Source organism: Mytilus trossulus, chromosome 14 (assembly GCF_036588685.1).
Source record: "Mytilus trossulus isolate FHL-02 chromosome 14, PNRI_Mtr1.1.1.hap1, whole genome shotgun sequence".
NCBI lineage: Eukaryota > Metazoa > Mollusca > Bivalvia > Mytilida > Mytilidae > Mytilus > Mytilus trossulus.
In genome coordinates this window covers 69,762,494-69,774,844 of record NC_086386.1, presented here as the reverse complement: position 1 = coordinate 69,774,844, position 12,351 = coordinate 69,762,494, and positions in this window count along the sequence as shown.

The following is a 12,351-nucleotide window of genomic DNA, read 5'->3' as shown; positions in this document are numbered from 1 at the left end:
AAATCGCGAGTCCTTTACCATATTGTCATTTCTTCATCCCTAGTGAGTCATTTTTATCACGTGATTATTATAGTTATGGAAACTTTGCGCTACATAATATCTAAAACTTAACTGTAAACAACTCATATTTGAACATTTTCATCACATCACAGACGTTAACAATGACTGAGTTCTGACCATACGTTTGTTAATGAAATATCAGACTATATTTCTCTATTTCTACTTCATACAGTCGAATACTATCAAATATATATAAAATAAATAATACTTACTGAATCAGTTCCCTGAAAAATATACATTTACGATAAATCACAAAACAAAGAAAATTAATAGAATTCTAGTATAGTGGTTATACAGTTATTTCTTATATGAGGAACTGTTTTTTATATAAATTTGTTTAGCAAATTGTTAAATACAAAAACCAATAAGCAAAGAAGTTTTTATGTAAGCATATTCAAATTAATGAATTGTTCTATAATTAAGAATTGTTTTAGTGTATGACAACTCAAAGGGAAAAAATACAACTATAAAAAAAAAACGGTGTGCCTAATTGAAATAAAAATGAAATTGTAATTGAAATTTCAAAACGTTTATATAACAGTAGTATATCGCTGTTCAATAGTCATATATCGATTATGCGAAATTAAAATTACAAACTAAATCTGAGGGAAACACATCAACTATAAGAGGTAAACAACGGAACAACAGAAACACCAAACTGCTACAAAAAACAAGCACTAACAAAGAACACACCTCCAGGCTGTCTTTTTTCAAGTGATTTCAAATTTCACAAATAACACGAATAATTAACAATTAATATATTGACGAAACTGTTTATTTGTTTTGGAAAAAAATCATTCAAATCTGAGGAACTCATAATTGTATCTCCTAATTATCATTCCAAACTTATGTTTGTGTAACAATTTTCTGATACTTACGGTTTCGGTGCTTTTCCCTGAGATACTCTGAAAAAGCCAAAAAAAAAAAGAAAAAGATTATCTAAGTCCACAATGCTCGAAGCCAAATTTAAAGCTGTATAAGATTTCCAAAAATAAAACACCTTAGTTATAACTTTTTACATCCTTCACCTTTAGGTCTAATTGTTTATTTCTCTTATCTTCCTTAATTAATGTAAATTTATATTTATGTTTTAATCAAGTTTTGCATCATGTAGCTTTTTTTCTAATTTCTTTGTTACAATTACATTAAAGGCACTTACCTCAAGTTATCGATATTGCTGAAATATGAAATATTAATAAAATTAATTTCTTATCATAAATAAGGTTGTTGTTATAATATCTTATGATGTCATGAACTACAAACACATTGTATTCTTAACTAAAACATATTAACTTGAACCATTCATAATTCTCGGATGTTTTAAAAAAAAAGATACGACAGAACTATTGATATGGACTACACATCTGTTATGGTGATATTTGTTGGTATTAAGGATGTTTGCTCCTCTACTTTTTTAATTTTTGCCAGATTTTCGGAATCCTCTGGTTTTATCTATGTATTAACATTGTTATGATATTGTAATTATTGTATTTATTTATGTTGGCCTGATTTGTGTTGTGTGGCCTGATAGTTGTTTACAGAATAATCTTAGAACTGTGCAGTTTAGAAATCACTGGAACAATTACAAAATGATTGGAACTTTCCAGAATGATCCTAATAAAAGATGCGTTATATAAACTTCTACATTTTACTAGAAACTTCTGTTGTAACTTTCTAGGATGTTCCATTATAGACTGTTCTAGAATCTTCCATGACAACTATATATATACAGACACTAAAGTTAAACTCTCACTCTTGGACTTGGACTTAGACATCGATGGACATTAATATTCATAGCATTTGGATTAACATTTTTATTCTGCAAACAACATCATATTGGATTGTGACCGTAATATTCAGATTGGATTCCGAAAGATATCCGGATACAGATAAAGATAAAAGATTGGACTTAAGTTAACAGTAATATTTGTCTAATACTTCTTGTAAACTTTTGTATAATAAATATTGTAAAATTTTACTTTTGATTTGTGTCTTTTGTTGGCTACAATTTAAAGGCGATTTCTGGCCGTAACAGAAATTGGGGGCTCGTCCGGGATCCTGAAAATATCATATTAAAAATTTGTTTAGTAATTTTTATTATAACTAGCCAACAAAATTCTACAAAATGGCATTTGATGCCGGTAAATTTTTGAAAACGCCAGACCTGGAGGCGTTTGATAATTTAAAGAAAGAGGAATTAGTGTTGCTTGCTAAACATCTGAAATTAGATTTTAAAGTATCTATGAGAAAACAAATTATAAAAAAAATGGTTATAGACAAATTAGTTGACGCAGAAATTTTAGGTGAAGAGGCTCTTGAACTTAAGGTCGAAAATATTGACGCCTTTAAATTAAAACAGCTTGAATTAGAACATGAACTCAAATTAAAAGAACTGGAGATAAGAAAAGAAGATGAACTTAAATTAAAGCAAGATGAACTTAAATTTAAACAAGATGAACTTAAATTAAAACAGGCAGAACTGGAAATGAAGTTAAGGTTGGAAATGGATAAAAAGGAAAAAGAAGATGAATTAAAATTAAAAGAACTAGAAATGAGGGAAAGGCTAGAGATGGAGAAACTTAAACTTGAAATGGTCAAAGAAGAAAGCAACAATAAAGTCCAGTCGAAATCAGAATATTTTGATGCAGCAAAAAATATACGTTTTGTTCCCAGATTTTGTGAAAAAACAGTCTATAAATATTTTCCACAGTTTGAGAAAATTGCTCATAATTTGAATTGGCCAAAGCCATATTGGACTACAATGCTACAAAGTGTTTTTGATGGTAAGGCCCCTGAAATATACTCCGCTCTTCCATCAGAAAAAAGTTCCGATTATGACACGGTGAAACAGGAAGTTTTGAAAGCTTATGAGCTAGTACCAGAAGCATATAGACAGAAATTTAGATCTTATAAAAAGTTTGATTCGCAAACCTATGTGGAATTTGCTCGGGAAAAAGAAGATCTATTTGATAAATGGCTTATTTCAAAGAAAACAGATAACAATTTTGATAACTAAAGACAATTGATGTTATTAGAAGAGTTCAAACAATGTGCTCATTTAGACTTAAAAACACATTTAGACGACAAAACTGTTGGGACAATACATGATGCAGCTGTAATTTCAGATAATTATACCCTTTCACATAAAAAAAGTTTCAAGGGTCAAAATGTTAATACTTCAAGTGGAAATTACAAAAATTAAAGCACTGAGCGTACTGATAGTAAGCCTGTTGCACAGAATAAGAGTCAGTCCAGTTATAATATGTCTAGTCCAAAATTTGATACCTTTGAGAAGAAGTCACTGATTTGTGCTTATTGTAAGAAAAATGGTCACCTGATGGCTGATTGTTTTAGACTCCAGAAGAAGAATGAACGAGATAATAAGCCAAAGTCCAGTGCTTGTACGACACCTTATATTACCAGTACGTTGGAATGTCCTGCGAGTCAGGCTTTTAAGTCCAGTTTTTGTGATTACATGGAGGAATATAAACCCTTTATGTCTGATGGGTTTATTTCTATTGTTGATGATACCACTCTTCAGCCTATTAAGATTTTACGGGACACTGGAGCTTCTCAGTCTTTATTGTTAGAAGGTGTGTTGCCTTTGTCCGAGAAGACTTCTGTTGGTGCCTCCGTTTTGTTACAAGGTGTAGAGTTAGGTTGTAAAGATGTTCCTCTCCATCGTATTTATCTGAAGTCAGATTTGATAACTGGACCAGTTGTTGTGGGTGTTCGTCCTAATCTCCCTGTTGAGGGTGTTACATTATTGCTAGGAAATGATCTAGCTAGGAACAAAGTGGTTGCTGAACATATTGTTACCAGTGAACCAGTGGTGGATGTTAAATCAACTGAAGATGATGCTGAATTGTATCCAGCTTTGTTGTAACTAGGGCAATGGATAGAAAACAACAAGATGAGGATTTGCAAGAGAACCAGTTTGATTACATGGACCTTTCTGACACTTTCCTAGCCGACATTGAAGGTCCTGGTAGCTCGAAAAAGGCCATAATAAGACCACCTAATGTTAACAAGAATGTAATTATATGCCATGGCCAGACGTAAACAGCCATTCATTAAACATAAAGAACCTTTTGGAAGAACAAAATAAAGACCCTGAGGTTCTTCAGCTCAACCAGCGGGCTCAACCACAGGAGGAAGCAGACAAAGTGGCCGAAGGCTATTACCATCAGGACGGCATTTTAATGAGGAATCGGAGGCCTCCTGATGCTACCCCAGAAGAGGAATGGAGAGTGGTATACCAAGTGATGGTGCCTAAAGTTTATAGGCAAGACATTATTGGTCTTGCCCATGACACCCCCTTGGCTGGACACTTAGGTATAAGAAAGACTTGCCTTAAGATCTTGCAGCATTTCTACTGGCCAATACTTAGAAATGGTGTTGCAGAATACTGCAAATCCTGTCATATATGCCAGGTTGTTGGTAAGCCTAACCAGAAAATACCACCAGCACCACTTCTGCCTATTCCAGCCTTTGACGAACCTTTCAGCAGAGTTCTAATTGACTGCGTTGGACCTTTACCAAAGACCAAAACTGGAAATGCGTATTTATTGACAATCATGTGTACATCCACTTGCTTTCCTGAGGCTATTCCGCTAAGAAATATCAAGACACCTACTATTGTCAAAGCACTTATAAAATTTTTCACATTAGTAGGACTTCCTAAGTCTATACAGTCCGACTAGGGATCAAATTTCATGTCAGGTTTATTTCAGCAAGTCGTGTACCAGTTAGGGATTGCTCAGTATAGATCAAGTGCGTACCATCCAGAATCTCAAGGTGCCTTAGAACGTTTTCATCAAACATTGAAGAACATGATTAAAACTTTTTGTCTTCAATTTGACAGAGACTGGGATGATGGAGTTCACTTTCTACTTTTTGCAGTCCGAGAGGCTGTTCAAGAATCCCTTGGATTTAGTCCCCTTGAGTTGGTATTTGGCCATACTGTAAGGGGACTGTTAAAATTGATTGAGGAAAAGTGGCTTACTGAACATACTGACTTGAATCTTTTAGACTATGTATCTAGATTTTGAAAATAAATTGTACACTGCTTGTCAAATTGCTCAGAAAAACTTAAAAAATGTACAGAACAAGATGAAAATATGGTATGATAAAGATGCCAGGGACAGAGTTTTTGAGCCTGGTGATAGGGTACTTGTATTTTTGCCAGTCCCTGGACATCCTTTACAGGCTATCTATTGTGGTCCTTATACAATAGAGAGTAAAATCAATGATTTGAATTATATTGTAAAAACTCCAGGTCGACGCAAACAAAACAGAGTGTGTCATATTAATATGTTAAAACCATATTTTGAGCGTACTAATGATTGTGAGAGTAAACCAGTTGCCACTTTAGGCATGGTTAAATTTGAGAACAATCATGACAAACCAGATGTAATTGAACCACCTTTTAGTTATAAAACTCTGGAAGAGACAGTAAGATTGAAAAATTCAGAACTTTTGTCAAATTTAGACTCAAGACTTGCACATCTGTCTTTTGATCGTAGAGAAGAAATAAAAACTTTGGTATTTTCTTTTAAAAATCTTTTTCCAGATGTGCCAAACAAAACCACTACTGTTTGTCATGATATTGATGTAGGAGATGCTTCTCCAATTAAGCAATATCCTTACCGGCTCAATCCACTCAAACTTGAAGATATGAGAAAAGAAATTAAATATATGCTTGACAATGATATTATTGAGCCGAGTAACAGTGAATGGAGCTCTCCTTGTCTCCTTGTGCCAAAACCAGATAAAACCTTTCGTTTCGTGACTGATTTCAGAAAAGTAAATTCAGTCTCAAAATCTGATTCCTATCCGATTCCAAGGATAGACGATTGTATTGACAACATTGGTCAAGCAAAATTTGTGAGTAAATTTGATTTGTTGAAAGGTTATTGGCAAGTTCCATTGACACAGAGAGCTCGTGAAATATCAGCTTTTGTTACACCAGATGGCTTATTTCAATATACTGTAATGCCATTTGGCATGAAAAGTGCACCAGCAACATTTTAAAGAATGATCAATAATGTTATTAAAGATTTAAACTGTTGTTATGCTTATATTGATGATCTAATTGTATGTAGTGATAGCTGGGAACAACATTTAACACATTTGTATGATACTTTTGATAGATTGTCACAATCAAATTTGACTGTTAATCTTGGTAAAAGTGAATTTTGTCAGGCCACTGTTGATTATTTAGGGCATACAGTTGGCCAAGGTCAATGGCTAAAGTGGAAGCTATTTCCAAATTTCCTCCTCCTACAAATAGAAAACAACTTATAAGATGGATTTTACAGAAAATTTTGTTCAAATTTTGCTACTGTGGTTCAACCACTGACTCATCTTTTACAAAAAAATTCTAAATTTATCTGGAGTTAAAATTGTCAAAACGCTTTTGAAAATAGCAAATCACTTTTAATTAATAGTCCAGTTCTGATTACTCCAGACTTTGAAAAACAATTTAAACTTGCCGTTGATGCAAGCGATGTAGGAATTGGAGCTGTTTTATATCAAGAGACAGATGATAATGTTGAGAAACCTTTATCATATTTTTCCAAGAAATTAGATAAACATCAGAACAATTATTCATATATCGAAAAAGAGTGTTTTGCAATGTTGTCAGCACTTCGACATTTTGATGTATATTTGAATCCCACTGTATACCCTATTCTTGTTTGTACTGATCATAATCCTCTCACCTTCATATATAAAATGAGAAACAAGAATCAGAGGTTGACTAGATGGAGTTTATTGTTACAGGAATATGATGTAATTGTAAAACATATTAAGGGTAAAGATAATGTAATAGCAGATGCTTTATCTAGAGCTTATTAAAACACTTTGTATATACTATGTATTTTTGTTCATATTATTCATGATAAGTTTTTGTTACACTAAAACTTCTTTTAAGGGGGAGGTGTTATGATATTGTAATTATTGTATTTATTTATGTTGGCCTGATTTGTGTTGTGTGGCTTGATAGTTGTTTACAGAATAATCTTAGAACTGTGCAGTTTAGAAATCACTGGAACAATTACAGAATGATTGGAACTTTCCAGAATGATCCTAATAAAAGATGCGTTATATAAACTTCTACATTTTACTAGAAACTTCTGTTGTAACTTTCTAGGATGTTCCATTATAGACTGTTCTAGAATCTTCCATGACAACTATATATATACAGACACTAAAGTTAAACTCTCACTCTTGGACTTGGACTTAGACATCGATGGACATTATTATTCATAGCATTTGGATTAACATTTTTATTCTGCAAACAACATCATATTGGATTGTGACCGTAATATTCAGATTGGATTCCGAAAGATATCCGGATACAGATAAAGATAAAAGATTGGACTTAAGTTAACAGTAATATTTGTCTAATACTTCTTGTAAACTTTTGTATAATAAATATTGTTAAATTTTACTTTTGATTTGTGTCTTTTGTTGGCTACAATTTAAAGGCGATTTCTGGCCGTAACAACATTAAAATATTTTGTCCACTAACCCCTACTTTTCTTTTCATATTTTTAATTACATACTATTTAAAAAAGCCATATTTTAAAATCTTATGAAATCCTTGTTATTTTATCATAGTTTTTTTTAAACAAAAAAGGTGCCAGTGTTAAGTGAAAGAAAAATCTAGAGAGAATTATTGCTTACCAAATTTTCAAAGGCTTCTATCTCGAAAACAAGCACACGGACCCTCCATTTTTTTCTGCTTTTTAGTTTTTTTTTATGTACTTTCAATTCATAACGGTCTTTTAAAATTTTTTTTTTTTTTAAACAGAGTAGCGAACATCCTTAAACAAGGGGGAAGAAACAAAAGGGATAATTTTCGAAAAATATTTCATTTGCCTCCTTCATTAGATGAATCCGTTGTGAAACGAATGTGTTCTATTAGGCCTGAATATGGTCAGTGTTTGTAGCTAAAGTTTGAAATGAAGTATAATGGTTATTATCGCAAATAAGTGCAGCTTAACAAAACAATTATAAGATATAGAACCAAAACAATTTAAATAAGATATCAGCATTCCTTTAATAACTTTAACAGGAGAATATATTTATATTTATCGTCCTTCCCTACGCCTTTATCACCCTGCTCTGTTGCTCAGTAATTCTCGTAACAAGACTTCAAAACGAGACCAGGCATTATCAGCGACGTCACAATGTGAGAGGAGAAGTTATGAGCGACGTCACAATCCGAGAGGAGAAAAAAGACCATTAATAGAACAATAAACAATATAATCGGGTTTTCTACGTATAGATATCGTAAAATATCAGCCGCTCGACACAATGTGAAACTTTTTAGCTCGTTTGCTACGCTCACTCGCCAAAAAGGTTCACATTGTGGCTCGCGGCTGATATTTTACGATATCAATGAGTAGAAAACCCGATAATCTATACTCACATTCAATACCAACTGATGAACTTTCATAAATTAAAAAATGGGATTTCACAGTGTTTAGTCGTCCACAGTAAAGACTTAAGGCCGCATTTCTTTCTTACCAAAATTTTGTAAACGTTGTGTCGCGTTTGTTGTTGTTTTCTAAACGCTACAAAAGTAGAAACAAATACATCGTGTAAAGAGTCTTTACTGACCCTGTTTGAATTTTCAATAATACACGCACATGTTGTTGGTAAACAGTAAAATGCGAGCGGAATTGTATTGAAACGTTAACCTTAGGGTTATAATTGAAACAATTTAACAGACAACTATTGGTTATTGAAAAAAGTATTGACTGTTATACAGACCACATGTAACAAATAAATATTGCAAATTATTCAAAAATTGAAATTGAGTTGCTTTATGTGATAATTTTCTACTTTTCGTGTCAAAATCAGATACAAGTTATAATTTGGCTAAACTGTGACCTTTAACAATTAATTTTCGATACGAATACAGTCTAGTCTGTCTTTTGTATTGGAATATACTTTATTTTCATTTTAGGTATCGGACATGTTAAAAGTTTTAAATTGCATGGCGAATGTCTATACATTTGATGATATCTTAGAGACGAAGATTTTACCCTAACCTAATTGTATGATGACCAACCATGGGGTTTTATTCACCGACGTTCTTTACTAGGCATGCGTAACATGGAATGGTCTCGGATGAGATGGCTGACAGTCCAAGATCATTTGAGTTAATACCTGGATCTTATTGAATTCGTTTTAGAAATTTTTAATTTTCTATATTGTGTATAAATAAACTCATCATAGATACCAGGACTAAATTTTATATATACGCCAGACGCGAGTTTGGTCTACAAAAGACTCATCAGTGACGCTCGAATCCAAAAAAGTAAAAAAAAAAGCCAAATAAAGTACTAAGTTGAAGAGCATTTAGATCCAAAATTCCTAAACGTGTTGCCAAATACAACTAAGGTTATCTATGCCTGAGGTAGAAAAGCCTTAGTATTTCAAAAAATTCAAAATTTTGTATAAACAGATATTTTATAAATATAACAATATCAATGATAATTCATGTCGGCACAAAAAGTGCTGACTACTGAGTTTGTGATACCCTCGGGGAAATAAATCTCCACCAGCAGTGGCATCGACCCAGTGGTTGTAAATAAACTCATCATAGATACCAGGACTAAATTTTATATATACGCCAGACGCGAGTTTCGTCTACAAAAGACTCATTAGTGACGCTCGAATCCAAAAAAGTTTAAAAAAAAAGCCAAATAAAGTACGAAGTTGAAGAGCATTTAGATAAAAAATTCCTAAAAGTTTTGCCAAATACAACTAAGGTTATGGATTGTTTTTGTCTGTTCTTATTCTATATTTTTGCCGTTGTGTACTAGTACCTTTTTCAAAACCTTTGTTTAGTTTGATAGATGCTGTTTGTGCTTCTTTGTTAAATATTTGTTTCTTTTTGTTATAATTTAGATTGTAACACAGTGATGACTGTAATACACATATTATGACAATTTTACCCATTGTGTCTGTTTTGTCACTCATCGTTGTAAATATAGTGGAATTTGATTCGACTGTCATACAAGTGAAAAGTTTAGCGCTATAAAACCAAGCTCTATCTACCATTCTCTACATTTGAAAATGCCTGTACCAAGTCAGGAATATGACAGTTGTTGTCCAATCATTTGATTTTGCCATTTGATTAGGGACTTTCCGTTTTGAATTTTCCTCGGAGCTCAGTATTTTTGTGATTTTACTTTTTTCATTCATGACTCATTTTATTGGTCCCTTTATATACATAATTACCTTTGTAACTTCCATTAAGGATTAGAAAAGCTTTTCCCATTTTGTCACATTATAATAACTTTCAATTGCTGACACTGAAAACATAGCAGTTATCATTATTTCAACGTCTAAATTTGGCATAGAAAAAAAATGCTGTTTCATACTATCTTTGCACAAACACACACACGTAATCTTTTGAATAACACATGGCATGGCAATGTAATGGGGAAAATATAGGAATTGTTTCTTTCGCGATATTTGTTTAATTTATATAAGTGAAATTTAAATAATCTATACTCTCATGGCATTTCTCTTTCAGAAATGTTTAACAAATCAGTTATAAAGCATTCGAACTAGGCTTAAATTCTTTCCGTATAACAATATATCGTTGAACAAAGATTGATTATAATTCCCGTGGTGTTTGTCTTTAACGTCGAATCCATGGAAATTTACGGCGATTTAATTTCTTGACAAATTTAATGTTTGAAAATGCATCCGAGTTCATCCTTGTGCAAAGTCCACAGTAATAAAAATTGAATCAATATTATGTAGTGATATGCCACTTCAGTTATTAACTCATCTGTTTTACAACTCAACCTATAACGTTGACGTTCTGTCCGTTACAAAATTGGCAAGCTTTTTTGACTATCTATCTTGATCCAAACTAAATTGATGTATTAGACATTTTCAATAAATGATCAGCATTATATAAGCATAGAGATTAGGGCTGTGAAGCTCTCATATACGAAACATCCTTGTCAGACATGTTGTTATAGAGATTTTACAATTAATATATATTGATGCGCAGTTGACATCTACATTTGAAGCATTACACTACAAGGAATTGTCGTATTAAACGCAAAAGTAACCGTTAATAACATTTATGTCTAAGTTTTAATAAAAATGTGGCTTCTATATGGATATTTCATGAGGTAAGTTGTTGTATTTATTTGATTATTTATTTATATATGTATTTTCTTTATTTATTTACTTATCATTTGACTTTAAATCACATTATATTTACAAGTTCTTTGTAACATGGCTCTACATTTATTCACCTTATAATTATTATGCACATATCAACACTCATTTATGCTCAAATTTACGAAAATTGAGTTTTTTTTTATTATAATTAAAGCCAACTTCCTAATAATATCATACTTCTCATTAATATTAATTCGATATACATTTATTATGATATTTTACTGAAATTTCAAAGTATGGTATATCAAATAAATAAAGACAGGTATCACTTCCTTATTTTGATACTTTTACTTAGAATTATATATAAACGTCATTACTGTTTCCCTTGTCTGTTATAGGCTGGACAATTTATAATCATATTTATCATTTATGTTCCATGCTGTATTATGTATGTCTAAATATACAGATTAGAAGCATTGATTTCAATAAAACAATAATATCGAAGAAATACCAACAGAAACATATATACTATTTCCATTCATATTCACTTTTTATAAATATCCACATACATTATATAAAAAGATGGATGGTTATAATGCTTTAGTCCTTCCTTTATTAATGGGATATACATTTTAGTATATTGATATCACTCCCTATTAATGAGATATAAATAAAATAATGATACTTATATCATGCCATAAATGAAAACCATTACAAAAACAAATTAGATACCGTCAAAGTTTAAATCAAATTATTATAATATTTGAATAATGTAAGACTGTCATACAAGTGAACGTTTAAGATAGCTATAAAACCGGGTCCAATTTCCCATTTTAAACACAAGGAAATGTGACAGTTGTTTTCCATTTGTCATATTCCTGACTTGGAACAGCCTTTTCATTTTTTAGAAAATGGTGGGTTAAACCTAATTTTATTGCTAGCTAAACCCCTCACTCGCAAGACAGTCGCGTACATATTCCTTAAGATTGACAATGTGTGAACAAACAAACAGACATAAAAGGTAAATGTCAAAATAGGGGTATCATAATCACCATTGTGTTATAATCTTATTAATCACATAAAAACAAAATGGCATATCGTGTTGAAGGCTGTACCTTGATCTTTAATGGT